The following is a 15,885-nucleotide window of genomic DNA, read 5'->3' on the forward strand; positions in this document are numbered from 1 at the left end:
GGCTGTCGGGGCGGCTGAGGAAGGCTGAGGCTGTCGGGGCGGCTGAGGAAGGCTGAGGCTGTCGGGGCGGCTGAGGCTGTCGGGGCGGCTAAGGCTGTCGGGGCGGCTAAGGCTGTCGGGGCGGCTGAGGGCGGCTGAGGCTGTCGGGGCGGCTGAGGTTGTCGGGGCGGCTGAGGGCGGCTGAGGTTGTCGGGGCGGCTGAGGCCGTTGGGGCGGCTGAGGGCGGCTGGGGGCGGCTGAGGCTGTCGGGGCGGCTGAGGCTGTCGGGGCGGCTGAGGCTGTCGGGGCGGCTGAGGCCGTTGGGGCGGCTGAGGCTGTCGGGGCGGCTGAGGAAGGCTGAGGCCGTTGGGGCGGCTGGGGGCGGCTGAGGTTGTGGGGGCGGCTGAGGTTGTCGGGGCGGCTGAGGCTGTCGAGGCTGCTGGGACTGCCCGGGCTGAACTTGGCCCTGGTTTGTCCTCAGGGAGGGAGGCAATTAGGACAGGGGGGTTGTTGGAAGGCCTCTGTCCCAAAACCTCATCCATGAGGACAAACCACGGCCAAGTTTCAGCAGTGGATTTTCCGCTCACCCCCTCACCTGTCCCAGGACACTTGCAATCCTAAGGCAGAGCAAATACACCATACCTGTTGTTAACAACAAGAACACCACAATACATTTCAGCAAAGATGTGTCAATTAACTTGCTTACCTTGTATTTTTTTTTTTTTAAGTTGTCCCATTTTTTTTGGCCTACAAGGGAGTGACCTTCCCAAGCAAGTCCATTTTCTCCAGAATTTTCCTAAAAAGGGAGAAAAAAAGGAAAGAATTATGAAAAATATTAAGACAGGGTTGCAATCTTAACAATAGAAAAAAAATCACACAGCAGTACATGCATACAAAATACTCCTGGATTATATTCCTGGATCCTCAAGTTTGCTTAACACGTTTATATACAAAAAAACTACATAAGAGAAAGACATTCGGCTACTGACAGCTCATCATGGCATCCGGACCGAAGAAAACTAAACTGGACGACAACACGCGTGAAACAGGATACATGCACAATGTATCTATAGTTAAACAATCAGCATTAAAAAAACTAGATATTTTAATGCATTATTACAAGTTGATCGCAACGAAGTTGCCGTTTTTTGAGTAGTGTGACAGGATTTGTGAATTTTAATAGGTATTGTGAACCTACAAATACACTTCCAGATACATATTCACGCACACACATACATAGAAGCCCAAAGCGCAGAGGACGGAAAGGACGCAAGAATGCTCATATATGGGAAACAGAGACATCAGCGAAAACTATAGCTGACAAACTATAGCTGAAGCATGACACGGTTGTTGAAGCAAGAGCCGATTAATGTTGTAAGGCCAGTCATGAGACTTGCTTCCTCTGGGAAAAACCCAAGAACCTGCATTAAAACAATGTAACCAAGTTCCGTATAAATATGACTGCATTTTGACTGTCGGGGTGCATTCTTTCTGATTTTGATGTCGATTGCATTCCTAGAGAGAAATTAAATCTGCTCTAGTTTAATTCTAGCTGAATTTCTTTTGGTTTGATCTGCTCTGCTGTATTATTGTAACTTGAGAAACCTCGGATGAGAACAAGTTCGTATTTACTCCAATTGCTTGAACTGCTTATAAGGTAATTAGCCTTTGTGATATTCACTCATACAGGACTGCCCTGTTGAGATTGAATAAGCTGAAGTTTTATAACCTGTAACATTTTCTTTTGATTTGCTACGAGTTTTAATTTTTGTGTAACCAGTGTTTTAATCTTTTGTATAAATACATTTTTATTTCTAAAGACAATCACTGTTTAAGTTTTTTACTTCAGCTATTACATACAGTTCTAAAGAGCAAAAAACAGAGCAATTAATTAGTCCTTTATAAATAAAGAACACAAGGATTCCAAGAGCGATTCTGCTGGATGGTAAGCATGATTTTTATTCATATGTCTATTGAGTGATGATCATTGTTGTTTTCTGACAGTGTAGGGAATACACCTAGATTATACTGGTATGAATTATAACAAGCTAATGAGGGAATTATAGCTATTCTGACCTGACAGCAAAAGACCGCCTTGACACATTGATACTTGGGGTTATTCAGGAAAGTGAGTGTAATACCAGAACTCACCACAGTAGAGAAAAGAAATGTTTTTCTCAGAGCGCAAAACTGCAAATCTGCGGTTAAACTGACTGGAATCTCCAAAGAACCAAGTAAGTAGCCTATTTAATCAACTTTCTATGATTTGTACGTACTACTTATTCTCCTACAAACAGTATATGTATGTCTTATTGTATTATCTCTTCTTCTTAGGTCGTTCTAGTGAAGGCTTGGACATTGTATGCGGACACAGAACCAACCTGACTGTGGTCAACGACCTACAGTTTCCCGTTCAGAGACCCTCCAAACACGTGCAAACGAACCGTAGAGGAGGTCAAGAAAATGTCAGAAAAGCAACATGTAAGTTCTTAATGTATATTATTTTAAATTATACTTCATACCTACTGTATTTGATCTGCTATTTTAATTAATGATCTTTCTTCTTTATATTTTGTCAGGTTGGTGTACTCACTGCAAGAGTAGCGCACCTGGCCGTGGGAACAGAAAGCGTGGAGTTCCAAAGGGAGGCAGCTGGAGCGCTCAAGTGGAGGACGGGACGGGCAGAATACGGCTGCAGGTCTGGGAAGCTCAAATTGGATTACTTTCTTATGGGAAATCCTACCAGTTCACCTGCTTGAGCACCAGGGAATTTAATGGAGAACTCTTTGACAACTATGAAAGAAACTCAAATCGAAGAAATTCCATCCTTGCCTGGCCTTGGTGACATAACTCCTTATGAACAAAAAGAAGAACCAGTGACATCTGTATACGGTGTCATTAACCGGGCCGAGGTCGCTGTGTCCCGCAGCTGCGGGAACTGCAAGTTTCGGCAGTCGGAGTTTCATCCAAAGAATAAATTCCATCGTTGCGAAAAATGCGACATGCTTCAGAAACCGGCCATGAGCAAGTCCACTGCCACTGCACACATCACTCTTTTCAGAGATTTCGGGGAGAGTATCTTCACCATCCACAATTCTGTCCTACAAGATGGACAGGACATGGAAGTACTTCCTTGAATGTGGTTCATTGAAAGTGGACATTAAAAACGACAATGTCCTGGCGATTGTAAAAGTCCCCGAGGATACTGAAGCTCCACCAACATCCTCTCCACAATCGCCCGCAGCTGAAATAGCTGTGACTGAAGGTACACCCAGGTAGTTCTTAATTACGTTAAACAACGATATGTTCATTTTATTTAAACAGTTCAATTGCTAAATTTTTTTTTAAATGTATTGTTCATAAATGTTTAAATGTTAATGATGTTCTGAATCTAAGGCCTAAACAAATGTTAATGTACAATTTCATATTTGCTAAAATAAAGGTCACATTGAAAATAAACTTGAGAAATAAAATATTTACATTGCATAGCCTATAAATAAGCTACCTCAAGTTCTTTTCTGTTGTTGTATTTTGTATTTTAAAGCCTAATTCTCAATAGTTTTTTCTTTATGTTTCAATTTCATTTCCGTGCATTGTATTGACATTAATATTGTTACTTTCTTTGTTTTGTTACTTATTTGTAATAAACTGTTCTTTTTATGCAACTCTAATCTTGTGTTGGCTTTTTATAACACATTATAAACTACACATATTTTCTAGACATAGACTACACTATTTATAAGTACAATGGGCTACAGTCACAGCTTAAGAAAAATAATACTTAAAAATACCATATTAATTTAAATTATTTTTGTATTCATATTAGAAAAATATTTTACCCCTTTTGAAATAAAATTGCATTTTGATTGTGATAGTGAATTAAACCATTACGAAAAAAACGACTTTCCCCTCAATTGTATCATAATGTTATCAACACACAAAACACTAAAGACATCTTAGGGTCAAAATGTCAAAGAATTATCCTTAATAATTACTTTCCCTACACATTATATATATATAATGTTTTTCAAAAATATATTTACTAGTAACATTTGAATAAATCAGTCTCTGAATAACCCACATTCCTGCGGGGGTTAAATTGACAAATTAGTCATATTTTATACAAATAAATGTAGGCTACTGTATCGTAAAATAGTCAATTGAAGTATGTAATATCTCCAATAACGTCTAATTTCGGACTTGCATGGTCAGATTTGAGCGCTCAACTTGTCAACTGACAGGAAAGACGGGAGCAGCAGTATATATACAACATTTTCAGAAATCAATACTAAAAAGAACTTCAGACCATTTAGCAGTTTACACTCTGGAACTTTTAGCTATTTTACTAGCACCCACGTGGATAGAGGAGGTTGGGTCTAATCAATATACCATCTGTTCAGACTCAATGGCATCATTAATAAGTATTGCAAAACTGTTTGTAGGACTGACTTGATTTATGAAATCTTTCATAGTCTATATAGATTACAAAATCTTAAAGGAGTCATAACCTAGTATTACCTTGTATACCTACTGCTGTATTATAGTCTTTCAGGCCCTTCTAAAAAAGAAAAGTGGAAAAAAAATAAACAGAGCTCCTCAGACCCTTATTTCTGAAGGCATTATTGTCTCGCGAGATCTGATGCGATATTTTGGCTGTCGTGGACGGTCATTTTAATAATGCAAATGAGGGGCGCGTTGATTGGTGGCAGGAAGGAGGGGGGTTGACACCGCAGGTAATGCTTTAGCATATCATTCCAAAATGACATCATGGTGCATTTGTGAATGAACCCGACCTGGCCATGACCGGCTTCCCGGCCAGTGTATAAGCGTTAGGCAATCAATAATAGCCGAGTTCATGATGATCTCAGTCATTTGTTTTTTGCAAAGTATGTTAGCAGCCATTCCCCATGTTTACCTCGAAGCTAATACTCCCGCCAGTGTTGTGCCTGAACGCGTTCATTGAACGATAGTTCATGAACTCGTTCATATTTTGGGCGAACGTGAACTGAACGCATTGCTGCCTGATGAACGTTACTGTGAACTCATTCATTCTGGTGTCTGATCGCCACGCTCTCTCAGTTTAACTTCGTTCAGTAGAATGCCGGATTTCTATAAAGCCTTCCAGGCGAAAACTAAACACACCGTAAACCGGCCTTAATATGTAGCGGAAAAACACCCAATCTGGCAACACCAGCCACCAGTGTCCATTGACTCTCTTGTTCGATATCGTTCATCAAAATGAACAAATCTTTTTTCGAGTCATTTCGTTCATTTAAGGGGCTTTAAATGTTACTATTAACTGGCAAATTCCCCGAACACATCAACCTACGCAATCTTGATCATATTCTGAATTAAGAAATCATTATAATGCTGTCAAAAATCGTTTACAGGGAACATAAATAATTACTTCACTTCGAGTCTTTCGTTTATTTGTCTAGTGACAGACGCAATAGCATACAATAGCCGCATTAGCAGTTAGCTGCTGTTTGTAACACACAGTAGAGCAATAAAAACAGTCTTACCTTTTCAATTGCAGGCAATTTTGTTGGAATGGCGCTTTTCCCGAGCTTCGATGACAACTTCGCCTGATATTGCCCCAAATTTGTGAAGGATTCCAGCGTACAATGTTTAGCACAGCACAAACACCTAACGATAAGCCAGTGGGAAGGGTTGAAGGAACCGCGTCATCAAAAATGAATTTAATCCACTGGTCCCTGATAGCTAGGTCCGTTCTTGGTAGAGAAAACACATTTACATGTTGATTCTGGCAGTCAACCACAGAGCAACTCACGTGTGCACTACCGTTTCTCCATCTTTCGCGACTGAATATGAGGGGGAGAGGGGAAGGGCGGGCTTCCTGCTGCGGTGTCCATATATGGTATATCCTGAAATCAAAATCTCATTTTTTAGTGCGCGTGCACGTGGGCTATTTTACAAACCCTGAGGTAAACAAACGCTTCACTTTTAAATATCGGCTTCCCGGCCAGTGTATAATCATTATGCAATCATAACATACATTGATTCTCGTGGAAAAGTGAAAATTGCAGGTTATGACTCCTTGTCAACAAATGTCATTTTTTATATAAAATACAGAAACAAGTGACAACAAGGAGGCAGGGTGGTTGGAAGTGAAGGGGAGAAACGGTGATCACAAGGTTAAGAATTGGTCATACATTTGCAAAATGACGATTTTTGCGTCATCGGAGGATTTTTTCCAGACAAAAAATACATAAATCTCTTGTCTCAGGGGGATATGAGGGTGGAAAGCATGGTAATTTGAAAATACTACAGGTTTTCTACTAATACAAAGCTTAATGCTAAATCCTGAAGTATCCCTTTAATATCAGTTGCGTGCCAGTCAACCCGAACAACACTGCCCCCATGTTCCGGAGTGATCTTATGGCGAAGGCGCATGGCACTGGCATGATCAACGCCGTCTGCAAAAACTTCACCGCCTGGCTGAAGGGCCTGCCGCCGCGTGACTTGGCCAAACCCAGCGTCATGAAGAACGACCTTGGCAACCTGACGAGGATGAACATCCTGGCCGGCGACCAGAGGTTCCTGCTGGACCTCTTCATGAGCTTGGTGAAAGACGTGAACGTCGACGTGGACATGGGCATATACCTGACGCTGACCAAGTTCGGGCAGAGGGACAGAGGGTGGTTCGACCTGAGGAGGCTGGTCGACACGCGGGGAGTCGCCGACATCTCCTATCAAGTGGCCGTCAACATTCACCCCTCTAGTGACACGTCCGTCAGCCTCCTGTGGTCACGCTATGGGCTGCAGGAGGTGGTGGGTCACTGGGGGACCCTGTTCCCCTCTTATTCCATGACCGAGACGGTGAACTTTCAGAGTAACCTTGACCACCTGCCCATGGACGTTGACCCGAGGCTCATGGGAGTCCTGCGAAGTGAAGACGTCAAGGTCAACTTTCTGCAGCTCTACACCGTGATGCCCCATTGCCACACCCCGGCCGCAACGAAGCACCCGGTAAGCCGCGTCGTGACCATGTGCGACATGCACAACGAGCGACACCGGAAGATGATAAACGCGTTAGCAGTAAGTCGTGCATGCATGCAGAAGAGCATGTGTGTTTATAAAACTACACCTGTTTTACAGAGTAAGGGAGAAAGAGTAATTGTGAACGAATGTGATAGCGAAACATTCGAAAAAAAAATGTAACACTAAGAAAAAACACACACACTAAGAAGAGCATTGAAAAGCCTTGTTTAAAGTAAGTGTATTATCATCTGTCTCAATGCAGATACGTGGCATATGCAGATGACCTTGCGGCGAAGACGGTCACCCAGACGTACGCCAGGTTCGAGGGGGTCTTTCTGGTCGGGCCCCACTTTCCTGAGGTGCTTCACCTTCAACAAAATCCTCACACTTTTGGTAATAAGGCCCATAACCAGCACTAGATCACCGCTCCTCGGAAGCTTGCCTTTTAATAGTTCGGCTGACTCGTTTAAAATCCATGGGTGATGTGGCTTTTTCTTCAGTTGCTCCTAAACGCTGGTATTCCCTGCCAGCTGAGATTGGGCAAGCTGAATCCCTTTGTGTTTTTAAATGATCCCTTAAAAAAAAAAAAAAAAAAAAAAAAAACATATTGGGAACAAATGTGGGCAAAATAATTTTTATTTAATTTTTCTTTAATTCTTGATCTGAGTGGTACCTGAACAAGTTTGCCACCTGAACACACAGAAAACAAAATGTTAAGCGGGAGAAAAAAGAACAAAAAAACTCCTTAATCTCGCTTTCGTGGACAAAAATGGGCACCCATAGGAATGAATGGGAAAAACTGTAATTCAGGGCATTTTTTATTGTCAAATAAACATTAATAGATCCAATACAATGCATATCCTACATACACACAAATGAAGGGGTGATCTTGTACAACATTCTCAACATGGCAAACACACACACAAACAAACAACACATTCAATGAGCCTATTACAGAGCTGTGGTTTTTATTTTTTTATAAAAACTCACTCACACATAAAAACAAATGTCTGACCTGTTGTGAATTTGGCCCTTTTCTTTAATTTTATTTCTTTCTTTATTTTCCCATCTACATATGTACTACATATCCCACAATCCCAAGTAAATTACACTACTAAATTGAGTACACTACATTACCCATACACCCCTTGGTTAAGGTCTATAAGTAGGCCTCACTTCCTTCCTTTGTTTCTTTTGCATTGGTGAGGTGTGGGTGTTTGAATGGAGACCCAACCATGTCCTTTGAGTCCTTTCCTTAAGATGCGTTAAGTAAGTTTGTTTTGCCAATTGTATTGTTTGAATTTATTTAAATTGTTTGGATTGAGTATGTTATGTTTGAATTATATGATTTTGATTTCCTTTATTGTATCGTTTGTAGTGACTTAAAACCATCTTGTACATCCAATCCATCCTGTCCATCTGTTGGCATCTGTCTATTTACAAAGTGTGAATCTGCAATCCATGAACTTTATGCCATATGAATAAAAGAGAGCAAAGGACTGGTATTTGTCCCGTGTTTTAATCAGACACGCCATCAAGTTTCTACAACTCTGACGAACTTTGGGTATTTAACATCTGATATCCAACAAATGGTCCTTCGAGCCGGAGGTAGAAATTTGGTGGAATGGATTACCATGCAAGACCTGCAATCCGGCGCAGCATAAGAAGGAGAAGACCTCCTGCCCGTTTTGCTGACTGTATGGTGAGAGAACGTGCTCCTTCTCCCCCTTTCTCACCAACACTAGTTGTAAGTGATCATCACCAAACCCAGTATGAAAATCCATCTTCTTTAAGATCTGCACCATGCTCATCTGCTCATCGTGATCAGTCTCAACATGATTTACTCGATATGGATGTTAAACAAGAAATACTTGGACTTAAGGATATGCTTGGTGTGATGATGTCTAGAATGTCACAGTTAGTTGTTTCTTCTAAACATTCTGAATTTTCTGAGTCTTTTGATGATGCTTCTGATGATGATGAAAATGCCTTTGCTAATGCATCTATTGTAGGAACAGTAGAGGAATTACATTTCTCACAGGTTGATTTCTGTTCAGCTTTCTTAATACATGCACACAATTCTTGAACAATAGATGCATTAGCAAACTCACACCACATACCGTTATGCACATGCTTTTCATATTTGTTCTGACTTTGAATTTTTTTAAATTATACTCCCCTCTTAAGTTATACCCACCCTGCCTATCCATAAACATTTTTTGCAAATTTCCAGGAAGTAAATTATTTCTTGCTTTATACAAAATTTGAGCAGTCTTAAATTTAACCAAATCAATAAACTTTAATATATGTGATTTAAAAAACAATAGATTGGTATGTTCAAGGTATCCTGTATTATTAATGATTCTGCTTTTTTTTTGTAATGTGCATAATGGCTGTAGGTTGGTTTTGTAAGTATTACCCCATATCTCCACACAGTAACTTAAATACGGTAAAATGAGAGTATTGTAGAGTGTATGTAAAGATTTATGATCTAAAATATGCCTTGATTTCACAAGTATTGATATAGATTTAGCTAATTTTGCTTTGACATAATTTATCTGCGGTTTCCAACAGATTTTGTGGTCAATAATCACACCAAGAAATTTATTTTCATAAACTCTTTCGATACAAACGTTGTCTATCTCCAATTTTATATCAGAATTTTTTTTGTGTTTCCCAAATAACATTATCTTTGTTTTACTTAAATTTAATGACAATTTATTCACATCAAACCACTGTTTTAATTTTTTCATTTCTGATGTGATTATCTCCAAAAGCTGTTGTAAATTGTCACCAGAACAGAAAATACTGGTATCATCTGCAAATAAAATAAAATTCAGCATATTAGAAACTCTACATACATCATTTATATATAAAATAAAAAGCTTTGGACCAAGAACTGAACCTTGTGGCACTCCACAAGTTATATTCATACAAGTTGATTTATGTTCACCAATTTCCACAAATTGTTTTCTCACATAAAACGCTCGTTTCGTGTCTTAGGCCATCAATGTGTACTTATGATGGGGGAATTGTTTCATTTGGACGATGGGGAATTGTTTTAATTTGGACTCTGTGCTTTGGGTTTGAGACAGTGACCACAGACCTGCATTATATGACTGACAGACAAGAACGGTTTGACCTAAAAATATCAAAATTGAAACTACTGCGGAAAAAAAGACACCTACATCTTGGATGCCCTCGAGGTAAGCTAAAACATATCAAAAATTAATATCAAAGTGAACTATCCCTTTAACGCTAAGGATGTTGATCTATTTGTTCTGAATCCATATTGACTGTCAACAAAAAAGTTTTTTTTTTTTAATAAAATTATCCATTCTTTCTGCAAAAAGCTTTTCAAGGATTTTAGAAAACTGGGAGAGTAATGAAACCGGCCTGTAATTTGTATAATAATGGCTGTCTCCACTCTTATATAGTGGTATTACCTTTGCTATTTTCATTTTATTTGGAAATTTACCGGTTTGAAAAGACAAGTTACATATGTTTGTTAATGGTTCTACTATCTCCGTAATAACTTTTTTTACCAATACCATATCAATACCATTCCAATCCACAGAGGCTTTACTTTTACATTTATTTACAATCTGTAGAACCTCTTTTTCTTTAACTGCTTTAAGGAAAATAGAATTAAGGTTTCTGTCCACAAGATCTGCAACAACTTCATTATTTACTTCACAGTCCTGAATTTTGTCTGCTAAATCTGGTCCTACATTTATGAAGAATTTATTGAAACCATGAACCACATCTTCCATATTGTTTACTATCTTATCCTTCTCAATATAATACTCTGGATAACCAGTGTTTTTATTTCCAGCTTCATTTCTTATAATACTGTTAACACCTTCCACAAACCTTTCATATTGCTTTTATTATTATCTAAAATTTTATTATAATACTCTTTCTTACATATCATCATAATACTGGTTAACTTATTCTTATATTTTTTATATTTGTTTTCAGCTTCAACAGTTCGACATTTTATAAATTTCCTGTATAATGTGTTTTTCTTTTTGCAGGCATTTTTCAGACCCTTAGTGATCCAAGGACTATTTGTTTGTCTATAACTGTATTGTTTTACCGGACAATTTTTATCATACAATGATGTAAAAACATTTAGAAATGCATCATACACTTTATTGATGTCTTTATCTTCTTTAAACACATCTTTCCAATTTTGTTTTAACAAATCATTCTTAAATGCATTGATGTTTTCTTCAGTTCTTTCCCTCTTGTATTTATACTTATTTTGATACTAAGGTTTCCAGTAAGTACAGTGATAGACAATAAAGACAGGTAAATGATCACTGATGTCATTAAACAATAGCTAGTCTCAGCCTCAGACGTCACGCCCACGGAACGTTGGCTAAACGTCTGATGCATATGGCACACTTTTCTGGAAACACTTCAGGAGTTTCGAAGTCGCGACCTGATTGGTTGAATTCTACAGGATGTCCACGAGACGTGTGTGTCGCGTTCTTTAACAGTCCGTCTGGAAACAAATGCCGTGATGCCAAAACCCCTCGTGGAAGAAAAAAGCTGTTGTGTTTACAACTGAGACAAATGAGCGCTTACCAGGATCAACTAAACGCTGGATTTTTAAAAGTATGTGAAGTTTGCGGCTCCATTGTTGCAGTAAACTTGCACAACGTTCTTGAATGAATAATTTATTAAATGCACGCTGGTCTGTTATTGTAGGGACGTCGACATTATATTGCCACGCCCCTAAACATGACGTGGAACAAAACTAAATGTGATTGGTTGCATTATATGTCAGTCAAACGTCCTCTTGACCAAGAAAAGCTGCGATAGAGTCCAGACCTTCTGCCGTTAGTCTGAAGGTCTGGCTACGCGAGACTAAACAATAGCCCACTTTCCAACTTATCTCCCATAATGTTTGTGAAAACATTATCTATTAAAGTTGCACAATATGAGGTAATTCTGCTAGGTCTAGTAATTTTTGGATATAGACCCATACTGTACATGGTATTAATGAAATCTTCTGTCATCTGATGCTTTTTTGGATTTAATAAATCAATGTTATAATCCCCACATATAAACAGACTCTTTTGCAATGATTTGGAAAACATATTTTCTATCCAATCTTTGAATAACTCAATGCTTGATCCGGGAGCTCTGTATAAACAACTCACAATAATATTTTTTACCTTTTCCACACATATTTCTACTGTAATACGTTCTAGTAAGTTATCAACAGCTGCTGTCATGCTCTTTACCACATTATACTTCAATCTTTTATCCACATATATTGCCACACCTCCTCCACTCTTTTTTACTCTGTTATTGTAGTTCAGTTCATATCCATCCATCTCAAAATCCACACCCTTATCAATACTAATCCATGTCTCCGATATTGCTATAATATTAAATGGGTTCTTGAATTGTCTCAAATACTCCTTAATATTTAGGAAATTGGCATAAAGGCTTCTGCTGTTGAAGTGAATAATTGATATGTTATCATCTGATTGAAAAGTAACATTAAATTCATCCTCTGTGTAATAACTGCAGTTGTTGTTGATGTTGTGAAGCAAGTTATTTTCTGGGTCAATGTCATTGTCTATGTCTTGTATTCCATGCTCTGTGTATGCAAACGTTTCTAATCTCGATATGGATATTTTTTGTTGACATGGATTGTTATGTTTATTGTCTTAAGTTTACCTTGTTTTCTTTTTGTGTCATTGGTACTTATCCAACTCCTCCAAGCTCCTGACTACTAGTATTTTGGCTTGTTCTGGAGATCCGTTGAGCTTGATGAATATTTTACAGTTCCTGGTCCATGTAGATTGTATTTTCTTCTGTTTTCTAAGGAAACGGGCCTTTTTGGCGATGTCGGCATTTTTCTTTGTCAGATGCTCGTTTACATACACATCTGTACCCTTCAGCAGCCTTCCCTGCTTCAGCAGATCCGTCTTTTGCTTCCTGGAGGAAAACCGAATGATTATGACCGGTTTATCCGTCTTGTTTTTTCGTGGGAGAGGGTGACAAGCCTCGATGTTATCCTTGACCAACTCAATCCCCTTTGAGTGGAAGAACGCCATCACCTGTTGCTCCACTGAAGCAACCTCCTGTTCGCTCAACTCCTCTCCTTGTGACTTTGCCGCCGCTCGGGCATACGAAATGGGTTTCGTCTCCAAACCGGTGACTATGATGTCATTCATTCTGGTATATTGCTCCAGATCAGCCACCCGGTTCTCCAATAACGAAATCCGCTTATCCTTCTCTGTGTTTTGTATCCTCAAGGACTTGACTTCTTCCACCAGATCTAAAAAGGTTTTCTGTTGTTGTCTAACAACAGAAAGTTCCTCCGCCAACATGTCAAGCGATCTTTTAATATCGTCAACCTCATCAGCCTGTACGGGATTCTTCTTTGGTGCCATCGCATTTCAAAATTCTTATTTTTTACCACGAGTTACCCGCAAAGATCACCTCGTGGGGGTGCGGATGTGACGTGATCATGACCTTGATCATGACCTTCACATTCCTATGACACACAGGCACACTTCAAAGTCAGATCAAAGTGCTACTGCAAGGTTTGTTGATACTTCTAAACATAACGTTTCTGCAGCATATGCTACCTAAATTATTGATTAAATAAAAACCTAGTCATTGTTATTGTTATGTGCTATGTATATTGTTATGTATATTGTTATTGTTATGTATATTCTTACCAGTTTGGTACCAATTAGTTTGAGTTATTGAAATTTGAGTTTTTTTGGTTTGAAATAAATTATTTAATACTTTGTCTTTTTCTTATATAGCATGGTCATATTTATCTAAGCATATTTTGGCATATTTGTAGTCTCACCTAACAGAGTTTTTTTTTTTTAAATTACAATTTTAACTTGTGATAAAGTTTTTGTAATGAAAGCACTATATAGAACCCATGGTGTTATAAAGTTATTCTCATTAATATTAATATCTGTATATTATACATATGTATTTTATTAATATTATTATTAATATTATTTTCTTTTATATTTATTATATTGGGGGTTGTTTTACCCCTCAATCTGCCAGGTGTTATATTAACTTCTAGCCTCAAGATTGATTTGATGGCTTTAATGATTTTGTGACTGGGATTGTTTATGCATAAAGTTTGCATAAAGAATTTGAAAGGTAAAATAAGAAAGATATTTTAAGATAAATAATTAAACTTTTGAGAATGTGTTGAGTCGATGCTATTTGTTTTAATTATGCATCTTTGATAGTTAAAGAATAAAAAAAAAAAAGAAAAAGAGGTGGGAATAAACAACCATAAACTGCAACACAAAGAACCATTCTAATATATGAAGGTTTATTAGTATCATACAATTATAAAAAGAAATGTTACTAAACGTAAAAAAAACTTTAAAGAACAATCTTATTTTTAGACTGTGTGACTTTACTCTTTAAACTCTTTATATCAGAAGAGTAACTATATCTCCTTTATCCATGCAACTCCTAGGAGAGCCACTAAGCTGGAAAACGTGGAGGTTAAACCTTCACAGCTGTATTCTGGAAGGACAGACATTCTTTTTACACACAATTCAAAAATATTATGTGTAGCAGATGTCGGGTTCACTTTTAACACCCAAAAAGAGGATCCAAAAATTGTTCCATTGGAGCATATTCTAAAAACAAGCTCCCAATATGAACAAGTACATTTTATAACAAAATTAAGTATTTGAATTTAAATTGATGTATCTATTTTAAATGGATGTAATTCTTCACACTTTACCTAATCATTAATCACTAACTAATAGAGATCCCCGTATAGGAACTTTGATGCCACAATTCTCAATATAATATTACTGAAATTGAAAAGAACAGCTTTAACATACCCTGTTTTACTAATCTGTGTAAATATCTCTTTCAATAGGTATTATTTCATGTGAAAATTGCTCAGCAAGAGAGTGAGGGACACAATGTCATGAGGGATGGAACTTTTCTTGCAAAAAACAGTCTGGGACAAACACTGCCTTCACATTGGACAGTGGTATAGTATGTCAAACATCTCAGTGAGACAGTATGCCCACAAACCATGTCTGAGTACGACAAAAGACACTGAGTTTACAAGCGTTCCATCTCAAGGCACTGCAATCTTTGTTCCCACCACAGCCTCAGTCACTCAAAACTGTGAAATAAATGGCGCACAAATAACAAACACTTATATCTGTCAATTAAAACATCCCATTAGTAACATCCAGTTCAAAAATACTGTGTCAAATGTCAAACCCAATTTAAATTTCAACTGCAATAGAAGTTAAAACATATGGAAACCTGACTATGAAATCTTCCTCCAAAAAATTGGGAATAGCATTGTTAGCGCACTTGTTGATGTAAAACGCACCAGATCTAATGATGATATTGTTGATTGTCTGCTTGAACTACCAGAAATGAAAGTCACGACACACAATGAGTTTATCATCAGAATTGAGCCTATAGCTTCACTGGAGACCAACACATCTGCAATGACTGATGACACTACTGAAAAAGCTGGACAGTCTAAACAAGACTTCGAAGATACAGAGTTTGATCATACTTTACTGCAAATGCACACACCACCACACAGAACACATCCTACACCAACAGACACATCTCCTTGTGCCATCCAGGAAACACAAACTGACACACCAAGCCGACGCCGACGAACTAGCGCTGATGAAAGCCGACTGTGTTGTCGCCTCGCGTCGGGGTTAAAAGCGGCACCTGAACACACAGAGAGAACTACATCAGTGGTTATCAGCTTATAGATATGGCCAGAAGGTGGCCTCCTGCGCCTACTGGTAGGCTGTTATCATCCATCTACATGGTTAACCGACAAATACAGAAGACTCCAGATCCAGTCCCACAGGAATCCATCTTTGACGCGGGCGCCAACGTTGT

General features: G+C 38.5%; 1 long non-coding RNA gene across 1 annotated transcript; it reads left to right on the plus strand.

The window, feature by feature from the left end:
- The first annotated feature begins 1,461 nt into the window (after positions 1-1,461).
- LOC308689558 lies at positions 1,462-3,648 on the plus strand. Its single transcript, XR_014030017.1, has 4 exons — positions 1,462-1,924; positions 2,104-2,213; positions 2,314-2,460; positions 2,559-3,648. It is a non-coding gene; the product is annotated as an uncharacterized lncRNA (long non-coding RNA).
- The last annotated feature ends 12,237 nt before the right edge of the window (positions 3,649-15,885 follow it).

The sequence above is a fragment of the Scardinius erythrophthalmus genome (assembly GCF_964197995.2).
Source record: "Scardinius erythrophthalmus genome assembly, chromosome: 4".
NCBI lineage: Eukaryota > Metazoa > Chordata > Actinopteri > Cypriniformes > Leuciscidae > Scardinius > Scardinius erythrophthalmus.